The following is a 12,960-nucleotide window of genomic DNA, read 5'->3' as shown; positions in this document are numbered from 1 at the left end:
GTCTGAGGCCGGAACCGAACTTGGATCCTCCTGACTCCGGGCAGGTGCTTTTTTATATAGAATCTTAAGATAAATCAGATAGAAGCAATTAAGTTCCCTGACATGGCACTAGTATACCACCTGGGTTTCTGAGGCATATATCAAGGAGGTCAATACACACTAATCTTCCCTGAACACCCATACACCCCACCACAGAAATTAGCATGGTAGTGGTAGAAGGGACCTTCGAAATTTTCTAGGTTAAGACTAGAGATAAAGATGAGAAAATGGATTCCCTAAGATCACTAAAATCACTTGCTTGAAGTTATGCAAACAGCTACTAGAAGAGTAAGGACCAGAAAGAATCTAGGTGTCCAGTCTCCCAGTCCAAAGCTCTTGCTTCCATGTTTGTCTGACCCTTGCTACCAGCTCATCTGAAGGAAGCTCATCTGGGAGGAGTCCTGGAATGCAGCTGTTGGTCAGGAACAAAGGGACATTGTAGTGCAACTCTACCAGGTGGACCATTTGTAGAGAATGGGTGAAATAATTTTTCAAAAAAGAAATTAAAGAAATAAAATTCCCATTTCAATATGTAAAAGGATGTTTGAAAATTTTTGTTCCAGTAACAATAAAGAGCATGAAGTGACTCAAAATGTTTTTAGCTGTGGACTTGCCTACAGATTTTCTCATTTCCTTCTAAATGAGATCCATGAGATTCAACAGTATCTACATCCCCAGAGTTGACAAAAGAGGTCCAAAGAAGAGCCAGCTTTATGTTGGTGGCAAAAAGAAAGAAATAAAGTCCTTTGATCCTTGTTTGTTGCCCACATCCCACACTAGCTTTTAACTATAATATAGCAAAGCGAATCAAAGTAAATTGGTGGTTTAACTAGGTGATTAATGGTGTCCCTTTAAAAGCAAAGGCCTATCTCTGTGAATGAAAAACGTGTTCTTTTTAAAAAGCTGTTTTCTATTTAATGATTCCATCTAAGAGGCAGATAAATGGAACTACCACATATGAAACCCATTAGCTAGAACATTTTCACAGGGAACAGAATGGAATGTTGTATTGCATGTTGTTGAAAAGTCACAAAATGGTACATTTAAACAAAGATTTTATTTGGAAGAGAATTAAGTTGGTGTGACAATATATCATCAGTCATTTGACATAGTAATTTGCTTTGTTGTAAAAAAATATTACTGAGGGGGTGATGAAAAAACTGGTGAAAAATTTTAATTGTTAAAATATTTTTTTTCTGATGGGTGGTAATCAGGGGGAGGCACTTTCTTTGCAATTGTGATCTTACTCAGAATGTCCAGGACATGTAAATTATTTTCAAAAAAATAGTTGACAGTATAAACTTCAACAAAAAAAAATCTGGATCTGTGATTTCATTAATTGGGTATGGGGCATAGTATATACAATCAGGAAGACATCAGTTCAAATGCAATCTCAGACACTAGGTGCATGACACTGGACAAGCCATTTGACTTGTTTGCCACTTCCTCATCAGTAATATGGGGGTAAAAAAATTAGTAACTACCTCTCAAAGTTGCAAGGACAAAATGAGATTTGCAAAATGCTTAGTGCAGTGCCTGGAGCATAGTAGGTGCTATAGAAATGTTAGCCATCCAAGGGGGTATAGTCAAGATGGTGGAGAAAAAGCAGGGACTTGCTTGAGCTCTCCTCCAAAGCCCTCTGATTATCTATAAAAAAAATAACTCTAAACAAATTCTAGACCTGCAGAACCCACAAAATGTTGGAGTGAAACAAATATTCAGCCCAAGACAGCCTGCAAGGTCTACAGGAAGAGTCTATCACACCAGGCTGGGAGAGGAGTGCAGTCCAATGTGGGTCACACTGTCATAAATGGGGCTAGAGCAAGCTTTAGGAGACTGAATCACAGGCAGCTGTGACTGTTCCCAAACTTTTCATCCCACAAACACCAGACAGCATAGAAGGTCAGAAAACTTTGTCAGAAAACTAGGTGAGAGAAAAGTGTGGTGCAGCCCTGGGGCAGTGTAGGTGGTGGCAGTGGCAAAAGCAGTAGCAGATGCAGTGGCTCCCTCCAGAGCTCTGGGCTCACTGACCAGTGTGGGGATTGGGCAGTTGATCAGAGGAGGATTGCAGGGTTCTCTTTGCTGGAGCTGAGGCAGGATTCTCTTGCTTTGCCCAGCTTGGATCTGGGTTGCAGTTCTGGGTGGCAGTCCTAGGGTGAGGAGGAGTTCTGGTGTAGCAGAACTTGTGGCTGCTGTGGAAAAGGAATCCTCCTCATATTTCCAAGACTGAAAAGAGTGCTGTGGTTACTCACAGACCAGAACACAGTCCAGGAAAGGAGTAAACACCTCTCCTTTGACCATACAGGACCCTAGAAGTATCTCTGAAAACAACTGCACAAATCCCCTGAAGCTTGGGAAGGTACACCCAAACCCACACCCACTGGAAGCAGAGTCCTACTTTGACATAAAGTTATAAAGTCAAATATTTGGCTAGGAAAAAGAGCAAACAGCATTAAAAAAAACCCTCAGACTATAGAATTTTACTTTGGTGACAAAAAAGATCAAAATATACAACCAGAAGTCAAAGTCAAAGCTCCTGCATCAAAAGCCTCCATGAAAAATATAAATTTGTTGAAGGCCATGGAAGAGCTCAAAAAGATTTTGAAAATCAAGTAAGAGAAGTAAAGGAAAAAATGGGAAAAGAAATGAGAGTGATGTGAGAAAATGGTGAAAAACAAGTCAACATCTTGCTAAAGGAGAATCAAAAAATTACTGAAGAAAATGACACCTTAAAAAATAGACTAACCCAAATGGCAAAAGAGGTCCAAAAAGCCAGTGAGGAGAAGAATGCCTTGAAAAGCAAATTGGCCAAATAGAAAAGGAGATCCAAAAGCTCACTGAAGAAAATAATTCCTTAAAAATTAAAATGGAACAAATGGAAGCTAATGCCTTTATGAGAAATTAAGAAATTATAAAACAAAAAAATGAAAAAATAGAAGGCAATGTGAAATATCTCATTGGAAAAACCACTGACCTGGAAATTAGATCCAGTAGAGATAATTTTAAAATTATTGGACTATCTGAAAATCATGATAAAAAAAAAAGCCTAGACATCATCTTTCCAGAAAATATCTTGAAAAACTGCCCTGATGTTCTAGAACCAGAAGGTAAAGTAGAAATTGAAAGAATCCACTTATCATTGTTGGACATAACGGAGCGAGACAGAAGATCCCTGAGATTAAAATTGGAAGTGGATTTTAACACCGCAGGACTGCCGGGGTCACATACCCAATCAGACAGCAAATTGGCCTGAACAGTATGCCAGTTTTTAAAGAGATTGCAATAGTCAGGTTACACAAGCTGAAACTACAATCAGTGATTGGTCAGTGTATATTTGAATTTTCCCGAGCATTTCTCTAGGCTGAGGTACAGGGTTGGAGGTACAGAATGGGTGGATATGGGGAGCACCTGGTAGGGGGCAGAGAAGAATGGAGCAAGGATTTTACCCTAGGCTGAACCCCCACCCACGGATCAATTAGAAGAGGGAAGGGTAAAAGTTATGCCAAAATGGTTGCTTACAGATCAATGGAAGGGAAGGGAAGGTGGAGTTGTTGCTTACAGATCAATTAAGGGAATGGAAGGTGGGGTTGTGCTGAACAATCACCTCTTAAAAGAGATCCCAAAAGAAAAACTCCTAGGAATATTGTAGCCAAATTCCAGAGTTCCCAGGTCAAGGAGAAAATATTGCAAATGGCCAGAAAAAAGCAATTCAAGTATTGTGGAAACACAATCAGGATAACACAAGATCTAGCAACTTATACATTAAAGGATCAAAGACCTTGGGATATGATATTCTGGAGATCAAAGGAGCTAGGATTAAAACCAAGAATCAGCTACCCAGCAAAACTGAGAATAATACTTCAGTGCAAAAAATAGATATTCAATGAAATGGAGGACTTTCAAGCATTCTTAATGAAAAGACCAAAGATGAATAAAAAATTTGACTTTCAAATACAAGAATCAATAAAGGCATGAAAAGGTAAACAGAAAAAAGAAATCATAAAGGACTTAATAGAGTTGAACTGTTCACATTCTTACATAGAAAGATGCTATTTTTAACTCATGAGACCTTTCTCAATATTAGGATAGTTGGAGGGGATATACATATATAAACAGAGCTCACTGGATGAGTTGAATATGAAGGGATGACATCTAAAAAAATAAAATTAAGGGGTGAGAGAGGAATATATTGGGAGAAGGAGAGAGCAAAAGACAGAATGGGGTAAATTATCTTACATAAAAGAGGCAAGAAAAAGCTTTTACAATAGAGAAGAAGAGAAAGGAGGTGAGAGGAAACAAATGGACCTTATTCTCATTAGATTTGGCTAAAGAAGGGAATAACATACACGCTCAACTGGGTATCATCCTGAAGGAAAGTAGGGTGGAAGGGGATAAGAGGCAGGGAATGATGGAAGGGAAGGCCGATTGGGGAAGGGGGAAGTTAGAAGCAAACACTTTTGAAAAAGGACAGGGTCAAAGAAGAAAACAGAATAAATGGTGGGCAGGATAGGATGGAGTTAGTCTTTCACAGAATGACTATTATGGAAGTGTTTTGCATAATTACATATGTATAACCTATATTGAATTGCTTGCTTGTTCAATGAGGATGAGTGGGTAGGGAGGAAAAGAAAGAATTTGGAACTCAAAGTTTTACAAACAAATGTTAAAAATTGCTTTTACATGAAGCTGGGAAATAAGATATACAGCTAATGGTCTATAGAAATCTCTTACCTTACAAGAAAGTAAGAAGGGAGGAGATAAAAAAGGGGGTAGGTGATAGAAGGGAGGGCAGACTGGGGGAATGGGTAATCAGAATGCATGCCATCTTGGGGTGGGAGGGAGGGGAGAAATGGGGAGAAAATTTGAAACTCAAAATCTTGTGGAAATGAATACTGAAAACTAAATATAAATTAATTAATTTAAAAAATAAATATTAGCTATTATTATTATTATTCCCTCTACCAATATAGAATAGTGTCAGAAATTTGTCTTAGGTGCTGAATGTTTAAGTGGCTTAACTAATGGTTAAACCATCACTAGATATCAGAAACAGAACCTGAAATTTTCCTTTGAGTGAAATCTATTAGGATTAACTCATTCATTTTCCAATTACTAGGAGGAATACTTTTTTGTTGTTGTTGTTTCCAGGAGATACTATTGCATAGGTGCAGAAATTCCCTCCAGTAATGTAGAACTCAATCCCTCCATGTCTTAGTAGACAGTTTCATGTAAAAAATAATGTATCAGCTGGTGATGTGCCTCTCCAAATTTAGCTAAGCTGGCATTCAAATCAAATACAGATATAGTTCAATACTAGATCTGTACTCAGTCTAGATAGACCATCTAAAAATGTGTCCTTCACTGGAATATTCTTGAGACTCTGGAATTAAATTGATACCACTCTACGCTATCAGTGGAAGAAGTTGTTAGAGATATGATTAGAGTAGATGAAGATTTCAGAAGCATGACCACAATCATGACCATGACTTTTGGCAAATGGTAGCATAATAAATTTACAATGTAAATCTGAATGAATACCTTTTACAAATAAAAATGTGTATTAGGCAGTAATTCAATATAGCTGGGGAAAAAATGGAATTTACACAATTAATGTTTCCAGAAGCTTGATTGGTTTCTCCAGGGTATTTTCACAAAAGAATACACAAAATAAAAATTGAAATGTTCTACAAAATTCAACATTGGTGGACTGGCCAGTACAGTTTTAGTGGATCTGTCAAGATTACTAAGTGAAGGACTTTTAAATTGTGGAAAAAAATGGTCAGATCCAATAGAAATTATGATACTGACAATCCAATTAAACAATACAAATGATGAATTTAAAGATTTGTAGCATTTGTACTTAAACCTGACAAATGGTAACTAAATGGTAATTATACATAATAATACATATCCTGAGTGGAATATATACAGTCTGGTTATTTGAACAACATTGCATGAAACTAGGAATGATCAAGATCGCACATATTGATTGCTGTTTGTCATAATTTCCAGGTGGTATTTACACATAGTTGTGTCAGTCTAGGACTAAACTGTCCTCACAACAAAAAGGTCTCTCAGTGATAGTATCTGGAGCTGGAAAGGACTTGGTGATTAATTACTTCACCTTCATTATTTTATAAATGAAACATGTGAGTTCCAAAAAACCAAAGTGCTAAAGTTCCCAAGACCAAAGAATATAAGACATAACAGAACTAGAATTCAAACAAAGTTCATCTGATCCTCTTATTCTAAATCTAGGATAGCTAATAACACCCCACATACCCACTGATATACTTGCCTCCAGTCAGAGAACACAATTAGCTCAAAGCAATGGCATTTATTGATATGATGTAATAAAAATAATATGAACAAAATATCTCTATAAATTTGGGGTACACCCTCCAAAAACATACAAAAAATATCAATGAAGATGAATACCTTTATTTAAACTTCATATGCATGCAAGCATACACACAAGCAATACATGAAACTATGGCAAATGATACTGCTGGGGCCCTTGATGTCTTCTGGTAATCTCCTTGGGAAACATAGCTTTTCTGTTGGAACAGTTGCTCTGTTGAGCCCTAGGACTTGCTCCTGGTTGGGGAATGTGACTTTAGGTTCATCTGAAATCCAGATCTATAGTACTATTATGCTATTTGTGAAAAGAACAAGAACTTATACTCTACTGACCACCAGATGTTTGGCCATGTCACTGTCTCCACCTTCAGGCTGTTGAAATCTTGACCTAGGGCACTGCTAAATTATATCAAGGGATTAAGAAATAAGGAGACAGTAAGAAAATGGAAGTAACAAGTATAAATAGTGCTTTCTAGGAGTTTTATTATAAAAGGGAGAAGAGATATAGGATGATAGTTTGAGGAAATGACAGAGTTAAGGGAAGGTATTTTAAAGATGGACAAATTTCCCAACTGACAAATGGTCAAAGCCTATAATAGGAAGAGTAAAGCACCTAAGCTACCAATAGCCAATATGAAAACAAAAAAAGTTCTAAATCCCTAATAATTAGAGAAATGCAAATTAAAACAACTCTGAGTTACCACCTCACACCCATCATATTGGCAAAGTTATAAAAAAGAAAAAATAACAAATACTGGACATGTTGAAGAGTTGCAAACTGGTCCAGCCATTCTGGAAAGCAATCTGGAATCTACCCCCAAAAAACTTTGACCCAGTGATACCACTACTAGTTTTATACCTCAAAGACATCAAAGAAAGAAGGAAGGGATTCATATATACAAAAAATTTATAGTAACTCTTCCTGTGGTAGCAAAAAATTGGACATTTGTTGGGGTAACCATCAATTCCGGTATATGTATGTGACAATTCTATTTTGCTGTAAGAAATGATAAAGAGAATGGTTTCAGAGGAATTTGGTAATATTTGTATGAATCAGTGCAAAGTGAAGTGAACAGAACCAGATAATTTATGTAATAACAAAAGTATTATAAAGACAAACAACTTGAAAGATTTACAAACTTTCATCAACATAGGGGAACTAACCATAGTTAAAAAGACTAATTATCAAATATACTATCCACCTCCACACAGAAAAATGATAATCTCAGAATACAAATCAAAACATTTTTTTAACATGGCTAATGTGGAATTTGTTTTTTACTTGAGTACATATATTTGTAATGGATTTTGTTTTTCTTACTTTAAATAGCCATATTTAAATCACAATAATTTGTAAAATGCAAATTAAAACTCTAAGGCTCTACCTCTCACCCATTGGATTGGCAAAGTTAACACACACCTCCCCCCCCAAAAAAAAAGGGAAAATAACAAATAGCAGAGGGGCTGTGGAAAAATAATTACTTTAATGCATTTCTGGAAAATAATTTGGAACTGTCCCCAAAGCTATTATACTGTATATACCCTTTAACCCAGTGATGTCACAATGAGGTTTGTGATAAAAAAAAAAAAGAAAATTACCCTTACGTATGAAAATATTTATAACAGGTTTTGGTTTGGGGTGGGGGAGTGTAGAGGGGTTTGTGGTGTCAAAGAACTAGAAATTTAAGAGGTGCCCATCAGCTGGGGAATGATATGTGAATGTGATGGAATGCTATTATACTTTAAGAAATGAAGAAGGGGATGGTTTCAGAGAAAATTAAAAGACTAAACTGATGAAAAGTGAAGTAGTACCAGGAGAACATTGTATGACGACAATATTGTACAAAAAGCAGCTTTGAAAGATTTAGGTACTTTGGTTAATGTAAAGATCAATTAAAATTCCAGAAGACTCATGATGAAACATGCTACCTGATGGAGAAGTGAAGGACTTGAAACATATATGACTAATGCAGAAATTTATTTTGCTTGACTATATATGTATATAGTTTCCCACCATTTTTTCAGTGGTGACAGGTGAGTGAAAAGAAGGCAAATTTTTGTCAATCATAAAATAAATTTTAATTTAAAAAATAAAATCAAGATCGGTGAAATACAGCAGGGAAGATGTCAGTTGATAAAGTGAGAGCAAAGATGAAAGAAGCAATGGGCATAAGGATAGAGTAAGGTCTAAGTGGATTTGGAAGGGCATGGGGTCAAAACCATCAAAGAAGGAGTTATCCTTAGCAAGGAGAAGGCTACTTCTTCATCAAAGATTAGAACAAGGGAGAAAATTAGAGATTATGAAGAGGTATTTTTAGGTGTGGAATGGCAAAGAACAGGGAAATGATAAGGGATAGTCTCTTTTTCTCTCAGCAAAATAGGAGTTGAGGTCTTCCACTAGGAGGGAAGAGAGAGGAGGTGGTATAGGTAGCTTGAGGAGAACGGTGAAAGTTTGGAATAGATGCTGTAGAGAATGAAATCATCAGGGAAGAGTGAAAGGACTGCTGGGTAACAGTAGACTCCAGGTAAGATTGCATAACATAAGGTATGTATGGGATGTTTAGGAAGGACTAATACCTCTCCTAGGAGCCTTTTTCAGGGTTGCTTAGCCACCTTTGTTGTCTACCTGCTATCCAACTCTCACCTGAGGCTCCAAGAAACTATAACATGTGCAGCCACCTCCCCCTGAGCAGATGGGCTAAGCCAGGTTGAGGGTGACCAACAAGCCTCAAACTCTTTTGTGAATTAGGGAATATTTACCCCAAGTATGTGAAGACTTTCCCCAGTGGAATGGGCAGATGAGAATAATTTGTTCCAGAAGCCATGAAGGTGGCTGAAACAGGCACTCTGGAGCACGTAGAGCTTTTTTAGATATCAAAAACACCAAGGTCATCCACTGCACTCCAGGTCATTGCCAATCATCCTGACTTTTGTCTTGCCACTGGGCTTCAGTGACTCTTGCAGAGAGACCAAGGCTGACAGTATTGTGCAATTCTGCTTCACTTAAATCCAATTCGTGTGCAAATCAAGACATCACCTGTGATGTCACTGGTCTTCATCAAAAACAAAGGATCAACAACAACATAACATAAATTTGTAAGTGAATCCAGTTGACCCAGTTGTATGACTAACCATAAAGCATTCGTCAGCACATTAGTTGGAATAAAGAAAACTGATGGTAGAGGTGACCAAGGGTTAAATACATGGCAAAGAACAACTGTCCATTGAACAAAGGGTCAAGGGATATAAAGTTAGTTGATAGTGTTGATAAAATGGCCAACCATATGTTCAAGACTATGAAGGGAGGATAGGGAAGTTAGAGCAAGGGTAATAGACTGGGAGAGCACAGAGAAGTAGAGAGAGATTGTAAGCAACAGTTAGTAAGGAGATTTGGTCTAGAAGGGGTGAAACAGAAAGATTTAATGATAGAAAATTATGGCTAAAGAGAATTCTCATTGTTTTACCACTGTGTATATATATTACATTCTTTGTCAAGCACTTCTGAATAGCTTCTGCCCAGGCGGTCTGTTTATATGTAACCTACCTAATTAGTGGTTAATAGCTGTAGCTTCAGTACTTCAAAACAGCTGTGATTTCAACAGTATAGGTATTTCTTCTGACAACATATTGTAACTTTTCCATGCATTATAAGATCATCTTCACAAGTTACTATAACCAGAAATTTATCACCTGATGGCCGACCTGTTTTTCATGATCCTCTCTAACAGTGAATTTATTAAGCAATTACTGTGTGCCAAGCATTGTACTAGATACACATCCAAACCAAACAAGTCCATCCTTGCCCTCAAGAAACTTACATTCTAATGGAGAAACAGAGTGCATATTGGGGAGCTAGAAAGCCTTGAGTAGGCAAAAAGGGAACATGATAAAATATGAACTGCTATCTTGGGGAAAGGATGCCATTATTGGAGCATTCATTTTTCATGATAAATGGTCATTTTTCTATACCACTCATGTTGCCATGACAAGATTACCCCCCTAGTCCTTTCAACTTTGGTTTACTTGTGGGTCCTTGTATCGCCCCCTACTCTGCTCTCATGAATTACTCAAGCCTTCTAACTTGGTCTTACTATTGCCATACCTGTGCTCTGACTGACCTACCCTTCTTTCTCTCCTCTTGTTTTGTTTGCAGCCTGAAGGCCTCTAACCTCTATTCCATCTCTACTCCCAGTTCTAACTATTGGCTCCCTCCCCTATGACAAACAAACAGATGCACTTCTCTGCCCTGCCTCCTCTCTGGTCTTCTGCAGCTGGCTGTTAATCCTCCACTTTCTTCTACCAACTAGGGTGAAGGCAATACGTTAACATTTTTATCTTTAGCAGTCAACTAGAGGTAATTTTCAAATCACCCCATATAGAGTTTTCTGCCATTAGTGGCTGCTTTCTTTTTTTTTAACCACATGAATGTGAATCAAAACTTAGTATTTGGGGAACACAAATTATTTTATCTCCATTTTCAATTTCTTCCATAATGCAACTACAACATAGAATCTGAAGTCTATATTTATCATGTACTTTCATTTCCCCTGTGTTAATGGTTCAGAAATTCCAGTTTAATTAACATGCTAACTCTTTGAGATTGTAAAAGTCTAGTGGAGAAATTCAGAGGCACAATAATAAAATGGGCTTCTAACTATAAAGTTATAGCTTGTTTACTCTACAGAAAACCCAATTTTCCAAGGTGTATAAAAACAATTTCTCTATAGATTACATAGGTGACTTCTTATTATTAATGTCAATTATTATTATTATTGTCAATTAATACTTATTCCAAATTTTTAAAAATATTTTTAAATAAATGTTTGCCTATTTGTTTTTGTCTCTGCTTTGTACAGAATGAGTTGGAAAAACATGAAGGGAATGATGGATTTTGAACATCTAAGTCTCGCAAATACAAAAATAAATCATCAATAAGACATCACCCCCAATGCCACAAATGAATAAAAAGCTTTCTTTTTATATTCACTTGAGCAATGTCTGCAGAGCAGTAGAAGGATAGAGTATGGTCAAAAGGTTTAGTTGGTTGAGTTTGCTACAGTACAAATACTGAGCCCCCTGTGGGCATTCCAGAACTACAGAATGCTAACTCTACTGTTCAGGGATTTTCTTAACAAGTGCTGAGACAAAATGAATTGATGAGATCTTTTTGTTCATAGATTCCATTGCTGTGTTTATGGCAGACCAAACCTAACACAAGCAAAGGAAAGCTTGGAAGTTAGAAAATTGCCTCATGAAACTGATCAATATTAATTAGAGAAACTGAGGAAAGAAAGACCTTCTCATCATCAGGTTTTAGGGTGAAATTTTCAGCACAGTTTTCTCAAGTCTCTCTTACTTTTTGCCTCTGAACAAGAAAAAAGTAAAAAGCTGTCTATGAGACCTCAATGATGAAAACCGAAAGTCGATGTTGCTTAATAGAAGAGCAGTAGGTTTGGAATATGAAAATCTGGGTTCATATCCTGGTTTATTTACCCAGTAACAATGTTAACAACCTCAGCCAGCTCCCTGGGACTTAGCTACTAAGTCACAGCTGTGAGGGATCTAAGGGCAGCAAGGAGTACCTGGCCTGAAGAGAAGAGGACTCATCTTCTGAGTTCAAATGTGACCCTGGGTAAGTCACTTGACCTTATTTGCCTTAGTTTTCTCATCTGTAAAATGAGCTGGAGAAGAAAATGGCAAGCCACTCACAGTATCTTGGCCAAGAAAAGCCCAAATGGAGTCATGAAGAGTCATAAACAACTGAAGAAAGTGAAGGAGTTTCCCAAGTTAACAAAATGACAGACCTTTATTGGTGTAAGACTTTCCTACCTCTGGAACTCCCCGCTCTGACTTTGGCCCTGAAATGTGCCCCCTCCCCCGATTTTAGTGAAAGAATCTTATTTCAGAAATCTTAAAAATAATAGTAGACTATCCATTTTGCATTCTTAATAAGAATACGTTGAAAGTGTCAAGCTGAACTCCAACAGCTCCACATCACAACCTATCTGAACTTGCTCAAGGTCACATTTTCAATACAATGAGGTTAATGATTACTAATTTAAGATGTTTAATCAGCGTTTGTTGAATTTTTGTTTGAGACTAGAATTACCAACCTCTGAGGACTGTCCTAAGTTTAAGACATAAATGGTAATGTTTTGAAGGCATTTTTTAAAAAACATAAATCACAGTATTAATGGAATTTATTTTCATTACTATCATAGTATAATACTTGAGAAGTGTGCTTCAAAAAATGTTTACTGCAGCATAGACTTGTAGCCATCCCTGCAAGACCCCCAAAGAGGTGTGTGTTTACCTACCTATGGGGTCACATTGACAACTCAGTTCAAACATTTGTATTTTCATCTACTATGTGCAAAGTATACAAAGACAAAAAATAAAACAGCCCCAACTTAGCATCTGTGGCTAACACAGTCGTTCTCATATAGTAGATATGTTTATTTTGTTTTTAACTAGGTTCTTAATACATATTTGTTAGTTAATTGAAAATCCCCTCAATGATTCAAGGAGAAGATACAGTGTTCTAGTTGTTCAAGTCATTCT

This window comes from Petaurus breviceps, unplaced genomic scaffold (genome assembly GCF_028583685.1).
Source record: "Petaurus breviceps papuanus isolate PSGF00001 unplaced genomic scaffold, PetGlider_PUasm1.0 76, whole genome shotgun sequence".
Lineage (NCBI taxonomy): Eukaryota > Metazoa > Chordata > Mammalia > Diprotodontia > Petauridae > Petaurus > Petaurus breviceps.
The sequence above is the reverse complement of the archived record's forward strand: the minus strand, read 5'-3'. Positions refer to the sequence as shown.